Here is a 7,539-nt window from a genome sequence, read left to right as displayed (position 1 = left end):
CTGCGCGGCGTGCTGAGGGGAGGGGGGGCGGTGACGTCAGGGCGTGCGCGGCGGGTGGCGGAGGGGACGGGACGGGGGGGGCGGGCGGGCAGTGTGGCGGCTGCGGCTCCCCGCGCCTCAGGGCGGCGGCCAACGGAGGAGAGCGGCCGTTGGGGAGGGAGAGGGAGACGGGGAGCGGGGTCTCCTGGTGCCCTGGGACCCGGGGGTGGCGGCGGGTGCCGGTGTTCCTCCGGGAGCCGGCGCTGTGCCGGCAGCGAGCGGCTGGCGGCGGGGAGCGGCTTGAGGGGAGGAAGGGGGTTAATAAAAAACGAAGCTGATTGCAGCTGTTTGCCTTCTGGGCGTGCAGGAAGCGCGGCGATCGGCGTGGGCTTGATAATTAAGGGAGGGAACGTGCAACATAAACATAACCGCGGCAACGCTGAGGAAACGCTGCGATTTGTATACTTGGCGCAAAAAAATGGGGCTGGGGAACGATCCTGACCCCCCCAACTCGACGACACGGACGCACTTTCTATGTTCAAAGTTTTAAGTGCGTGCAGTCAAAGCTGGTGGTACTTAAAAAACACGCAAGTTATTTATCAACGACACGTAATTACACAAGCCCGAAGTGAACAAGCACACAGTACGCAGAGCACCATCCCTGCACTATCCCTTAATTACGGCAGCGTTACACGGGACCCGCAGCCCCGGGCAGCGGCAGCCCCGGTGCGGCCGAACGGCGGGGCTATGAGCGGCCGCTGCTGTCACAGCCGCCCGGCCCGGCCCGGCCCGGCCCGGCCCGGCACTGGGGGCTCCCCCCGCCCCGGGGCCGCCGTTCCGCCGCTCCCCGCCCGCCCGCCCGCCCGCGGGGAGGGCGCGCAGGGAGAAGCGAGGCGAGCGGAGGCGCCGAGCAGGACGGAGCAGCCGCCGGGCTCGCACCCCCCGGCCCCGGGCGAAGGTAGGGGGCCGCCGGCGGGCTGAAAGCCCCCCGGGCGCCCGCTGGTACCTGCGCGGTGAGGGGCCGAGCCCGCCTCCCGCCCCTCAGCGCGCTCGCGTTGTCCTGGGCAAAGGAGCGGCTCGGTCCCGGCACGGTCCCCTCAGAGACATTTCTCCTCAGGGGTGGTCCCCTCCCGGCCCCGGGAACTTTTATTTAAACGTAGGGTTTCCGCGATTTTGACAGGCTTTTGAAAGCCCGTGCCACATACCTTCCCGTGAGGCGTGCTTCGCCACGCGTCAGGTGCGAGCGCAGCGGTACGAAAGCTGCTAGGGCAGGGAGAGGCTGCTGCTGGGAGAAACCTCCTCGCTTTTCAGCGTATTTATCTCAGAATACGTAAACTGGGCTCGTAAGGAAATATTAAAGTTCCAGGGATTTACAGTCCAGAGCTGTAACAACTATATTGACTATCTAGAGAAAGAAATCCTACCTACTATAAACGTTTATACATCTGCATGTTACAGTCAAGCTACTTCAAAATTCCTGCTCTGTGAATTCTCTGTGAATCATGCCTTATTCTAAAATGAATGGAATTTCACACTGAAAATACTCACGGTAAAATGTTTAAGTAACATCAATGGTCTGGCTTAAACTAACAAAATCCATGAAATCCAGCACAGAAGCAAAGCGTTTATCCTCATTTTACCTCTGTGTCCTGGGTTTCCAGACATTTCTCCTCACAGATTATATAGTTATTCATTGTTTGACCAGGGCTTTAGGTTTAGTGAAGTGAGTAAACACCAGGTGGCCAAGTTCTGCTCCCAGTTCTGACTTCACGCCATGGTAACTCCATTTGGTTCAGTGCTGTTATTCTGGCTTTACAGGGCTGTCATTGGATACTGAATTTGTTCAATAGCTTCTGCCATATTTTGTGAATTTTGTCAGATTAAGCCAGGCTTCTAGTACAGGATTTATTTATAAACTGGACAATGCACAATTTAACTGATAATTCTCTTTAACAGGACTTGCAGAATTGGAAGTATAGATACAACACGTGTTTTTAGTAGAGGCAAGAAACCACAATGGTGTTTTGTGTGGCTAAAAGCTATAAGCATTCGGTACTGATGACCTTCTTAGTGGAGATTCTGGTATGACAGAACTAAAAGCTTTAGGGAAACTATTTTGTGTGCACACATAAATAGCAAAGCCAAGATGAGAATGACTTTTAAAGTTAGAAAAAAAAAAAAAGAAAGAAAAAAGTCTTAAAGAATTCCAGTAATGACATTCTGAAATAGAGACAACTTAAATATAGGAAGCTCATATTTTCCGCTCTGGTGGCTGGACCTCAAAAGCTTTGCAAATTTCTGCGTCTAGCATCCCCTTAATGTGAGGTGGGCTCCACTGTGGTCTAGAGCCCCAAGGAAAGTTAGAGGAGGCTGGTATAGAGCTGCAGGGGGTTAACATGGGCCAGAAGATTTACAGTTTCATAAAGCAGGTTCCTGGTTTGATCTTGTTCTGTGTAAATGCATCTTAGGGGGTATTTAGGTAAAGTCTGTCTGCAGTGTAAGAACCTAGAAAGACGTTTTAACTTACTGAAGTCTGTGAAGGGAAAAATGTGCCAATGTATTATATAACAGAAATGTGACATTTAGGTATGGGTTATTAGAAATAGCTTGGCAAAAGCATACTTAAACATTGCCACATTGCTTTAAGTGGAAACAAATTTGATAATGCTTATTTGAAGTACCGCTTTTGATAGCAGTATTCTTGTTTTGAAGAGGAAAGATGGTTTAAGGCTTAACTGGGAGTGTGAGACTCAAAGAACTGTTTGTCATGTGAAGGGGAAAGTTAAGGTAAATATCCTGAAGTCTCTGCTGAGCTGCAGCCCTAAGCTAAACGTTGTACAAAGGTAAAAAATCTTTAATTGTGACTTCTGTTGCTATGTTTCTTCACCATGTTTCTTTTTCATTTATATTTTTTTCCAGCTAAATCTCAGTCGATTCCTCTCATTTAAAGTTTGGAGCGTGGTAGATTTGCTTTGACGTGCATTCATTACATAGTTCCAAGAGGCATCCGTACACAGTAATGATTAAGAATGAGTGTAAAAGGAAGAGTACGTTTAGGCTGAGAGGACTGAATTGCGCCTGCTTCCTCCAATGGATTTAGCTGGCTGAAGCCCATCGTTTTGAAAAGTGCCATTGTATAGTGCGTTTAAATGATGTGGAAGGGTTTGAAAGCTGTGAAACTAATCATTCCTGCCTAGCAGCTGTGGACATACTGATAAAAATGTCTTCCTTCACTGAGGTTAAAATAAAGACTGCACCTTGGTAATTACCAGATAAAGCAATCTGGCTTACGGGAATTAAGGTGGGTAAGTGAAGAGTCCACCTGATGTTTTGACACAAGGAAGATTTCCCTCACAACAAGCCCAAATGAAATTCAAGGGCATTCAGTACTTTAATATGGTATAAAGGAACAAAGATGCTGGCGTAGGAATGATTAGAAATACTGTGATGCTGAGGGGATTGTGGCTGGATATTTACTGGGAAGGCCGCAGTCATGCAGAATTTGAGTTCTCCCTAATTTTGTTACAAGAACTTCAGCCGTTCTTTGTGGAGGAAGACACTGATTTAAACTCACTGATCTTGAACAGCTGCTCTACCTTTTTTAGCTTTCTGTGCAGAAGAGAAGCTTGTAGTCTTTGCAAATGTTATTGCTTCTTTAAACAGAAAGACTTTTTCGTATTTCAGTCTTTATTTCATGACCACAACAGAAATAGATTCTGAAGTCTTCCTAGTGGAAACAGTATGTTTACATGTGTCAAAGAATTTTAGAAAACACTTGCTGAAGATTTAAGTTGTTGTATACCGAAGTATTGTTTATTGCTTAAATTTTCATCTTTGAAAAAGAAGAGTAGAAAGGCTTTTGGAGTATGGAGCTAGAAGACAAATTTTCTGTCTTGTGTGTGTGAATCTAAGAGTCACTTTCTGTGTCATCAAAGACAAGTTTGTGAAGGTCTCCCTACCTGGGTTTTGCAGGTACACTGTGGAGAAAATACTTTACAGGAATAGTCTGAAGCATGCTCGAAAAATGAAACACTACGTGATGCCTAGTGAATGGAAGCTATAGGATCTTAAAATGTTCAGTGGAATTGTGTATATATATGCATTTTAAGTAATTCCTACAAAATTGGACTTTCTCCTTGGTGAAAATATCCAAACACAAGAGTATGCAGTTACTTAAATGCAAATCAGTACTTTAGTTATTTTGCTTATTTTTCAGGCAGTATCAGGCCACTGTATTACTCAATGTAATTCCCAAAATTAGACTGTTCTGTAAAACACTCTGGTTCCAGTAATCCCTGTACAAGTCAAAACTGTTGCAAGGATGCCAGAGAAGGCAGAGCTTGATTGCCCGAGGATGTGTGATACCACTTCTAGAATGTGGACATTACAAATAGACCTTCCAGGAATAACATCACATCGCTACCCACACGCATCTGTGGGTAGTTGGTCAAAGTTTCTCAGAAACTTCACAGGCTAGCTAGTTAATATTCATCTCTTGATTATATATATAAACTGTGTAGACTGATGAAGAGATCATAAATCTCTTGAAAGAAGAGTTAGATTTTTTTTTGTCTCACCTTTTCCAATATCCTGCCCTCTTCTGCCCCATGTAGATTTGCTGTAAATAAATAAATTGCTATTAAGGGAATACTGGATTTCTCCACGTATTTGTCAGTCTTAAGTGAAACAACCTTGAAGACCCCAAATTTGGGATTTCAGGTCCTCAGGTATTCTTATTTTTTTTTCCCCACTTTGAGACTCATTTGGACTACGTTATTGCTTATTTTACTGTCATTTAATAGCAGAACTGGGGATAGGCTGCAGGTCAGGTCTGCTGATTAATGCTGATTAATTCCCGTTCACACTGCCTAGACAGTGGAAGAAAAATGGAAATGTACATCTTTCCTATACAGAGCAAAGTAAACTTATCAAAGTGTGCAGTCCCACAGGACTAACAGGGACGTTTATCTAGAGGAACGCTTGTGATGCCCGTTCCAACTCCCTGAGTGGTTTTGCTGTCCATGGAGCAGCAGCCTCACTATGCGTGACATATCAAGGTGAAACAACACTGGTTTTGTCATCCACGATGTTAGAGGTTGTGATCTGTGACAGTTGTTGGACAGGAAACCAAGCATATGTTGTATATACGTGTATTCAATGTAAGGCGACCTACTTCTAAGTCCTAATATTCCCATCTATGTTTGGGCATGTGTATGCATTTTATTATGCAAGTTCTGCTGGCATGAAGAAACGCGACGACGATTTGTTTCCATTTCTGAGAGTGACTTTAGAACGTGCGTTGTCTGTGCTTTTCAGGATTTCAGCAACAAGCCAGCAGTCAACCAACTGCTGCTGTTGGTATCCTGTTGTCAGGGCGAAGAGGTGGTAGTGAGTAAAATTATCCACAGGTCTGATGTCTCCTGCGTCCTCCCTCCGTGCTTCTAGGTACATCACAGGCAGATTTTAAGGAAGACCTTGAAATGCAAAATCAACCTTAAAACTGGTGTTTGTTCAATGTGTTGGTTAGGATGATGATTTTTTTAGGCATATGCTGAGCAACTGTCTCTCGTAAATCTTATGAATGGTCCAGTATGCACAGAGATGTGTTGCTCCCAGTAATTTTTAAAAGATTTCAGAATTCATAAAATGGATCTCGGTTTTGTTCGTATTTTACAAAAGCTTTTGAAGTGTTTCAGATGCTACTCCTTCCGGCTTTTATAAAAATAGTTTCACATGACACTTCAAAATTTTTCTGGATACAGAATCTTTGTTGTTATTGGTATTTGCTACAGTGCTTTGGCTTTCAAGAAGGTCTTACAGCGTATGTAATTTCAAAATAAACATCATAGCTTCCCCAAGTAATTATTTTAGAAATAAATTGAAACTGCTTAATTTTGACAAAAATATTAACTGTCAAACTTCCAGCAAATCCTGTGATCCAATGAAATTATCTACTGCGTTTTGGAACAAGTTGTGCATAACTTCATGGACATCTTTGTGGGACAGAACACATTCTTACTCGTTTTAAGCATTTGTTCTGGATATTGAAGGTTAATATATGAAAATCAGATGAAAGTTGAGAGCAAAGTATGATACTTTACATAATGCCTGTGCTTTGAATTCAGCTGGATTTGTTTGAAATACGTTGGTACATTTTTGTTATATAATAGCTGCTAGTCTGTAGTGCTCTGCGAAATTGAAAGCCACATAAGAATTTTCACCATGGTCTTGTGGCTGAATGTGGGCTTTGCAACTTAATGAATTATTCTCCTTTCCTGATGGAATTTTTCTATTTGGTTTTAGTCCAGAGGTTAACTTTCCTGGTAAGCTTATGGGAAAATCCTTTGCCTGCTTTTGATTAAAAAAAAAAAAGAAAAAAGAAAAAAGTTATTTTCCTATTTAAAATGTAGCTGGGGAAAGAGGTTGCTATCATATATATATATCAAAACAAAAGAAACAAACAAAAAACCCTATATAATTTGATATTTTTATCCTGGCTATTTCTCTTTGAGAGTTTAATCACTTTGGAGATAAAAGATTGAACAAATACTTAAAAAAATAGATAAATCTTTTGCCTGTTTCTAATTTATTCTTAGTTGATTTACACTATTTGTTTCTTGAAAGACTTGTACCCTGCTTGCTAGTGGTGAGGCTTTGTGCATTGGTGCATTTAAACTGATGTAAGTCAGCATGAACAAACACTTATTACATTTGCTACTACCTTTGGTGGGATAAGGCTTCTCGGATGCTTAGTTAGGCTCTAAGGGAGATAGTTATAGCCACTATGTAAAGCAGCTTTTATTATTGATGAGAACCGGACTTTTTGGAGGTGGATTGCAGCGTTGGTTACAAGATCCTTGATCACACATGAGCCCTGTAACCTGAGTGTTCTGGTACGTTGGAAGAAGTAGCTGCCTGTCACCTCTCAGAAATAGGTCCTCAAATCCCAATGCTATAAATACCTATGAGAGTAGTTGCCTAATTTGCCTACTCGAATAAAGATAGAATATTCACATAGCCGTCGGTTTGTACAGATGTGTGCAGGAGTGTGGACTTACCTAATAATGTAACACATTATTATTTATTTTTTTATTAAATATTAAATATATATTTAATAACACATTATATAACAGTATCTCTGTAACAGGTTTTAAAGCCTTATAGAAAATTACTATACAGTTTTATTAGATCTGCTTGTTTGTAAAACTCCCTATTTTGGTCTCAAAAAGTAAACATACTTAACATTAAAAATTTGTTAAATTTCAATTAAAATGGTGTACAAGATCTGTCGTGTCCTAAAGCCTGATGAAGTCTTTCCAGTGGTTTAAATGAGTTCTGAATGAAGGTACTCAGGTCTTTTTGCCCACAGTAAACTGGGAGCTGGTATATCCCGCTATTAAAGCCAGCAAGGGAAGGATGGAGGTTGAGTGATTTAGTTGTGCAGTTTCTGCATCACTTCTGAGATGGAAATGTCAGTTCAGTTTTTGAGCTTGAGCCTGCGTAGCAGCCTTGTCCACTCCGAGCTTTGTTGGGAGGGAGTACAGACACTAAAAAGTACAG

General features: G+C 42.7%; 1 protein-coding gene across 1 annotated transcript in view; it reads left to right on the top strand.

Moving 5' to 3' along the window:
• Nucleotides 1-807: 807 nt before the first annotated feature.
• RNF144B (ring finger protein 144B) overlaps nt 808-7,539 on the top strand; it is a 91,210-nt gene continuing 84,478 nt past the window's right edge. The window contains exon 1 of the mRNA XM_048058085.2: nt 808-937. The gene's annotated coding sequence lies outside the window, so the exon portion shown is untranslated. The remainder of the gene's footprint in view (nt 938-7,539) is intronic.

Source organism: Anser cygnoides, chromosome 2, assembly GCF_040182565.1.
Source record: "Anser cygnoides isolate HZ-2024a breed goose chromosome 2, Taihu_goose_T2T_genome, whole genome shotgun sequence".
NCBI lineage: Eukaryota > Metazoa > Chordata > Aves > Anseriformes > Anatidae > Anser > Anser cygnoides.
The sequence above is the reverse complement of the archived record's forward strand: the minus strand, read 5'-3'. Positions and strand labels throughout refer to the sequence as shown.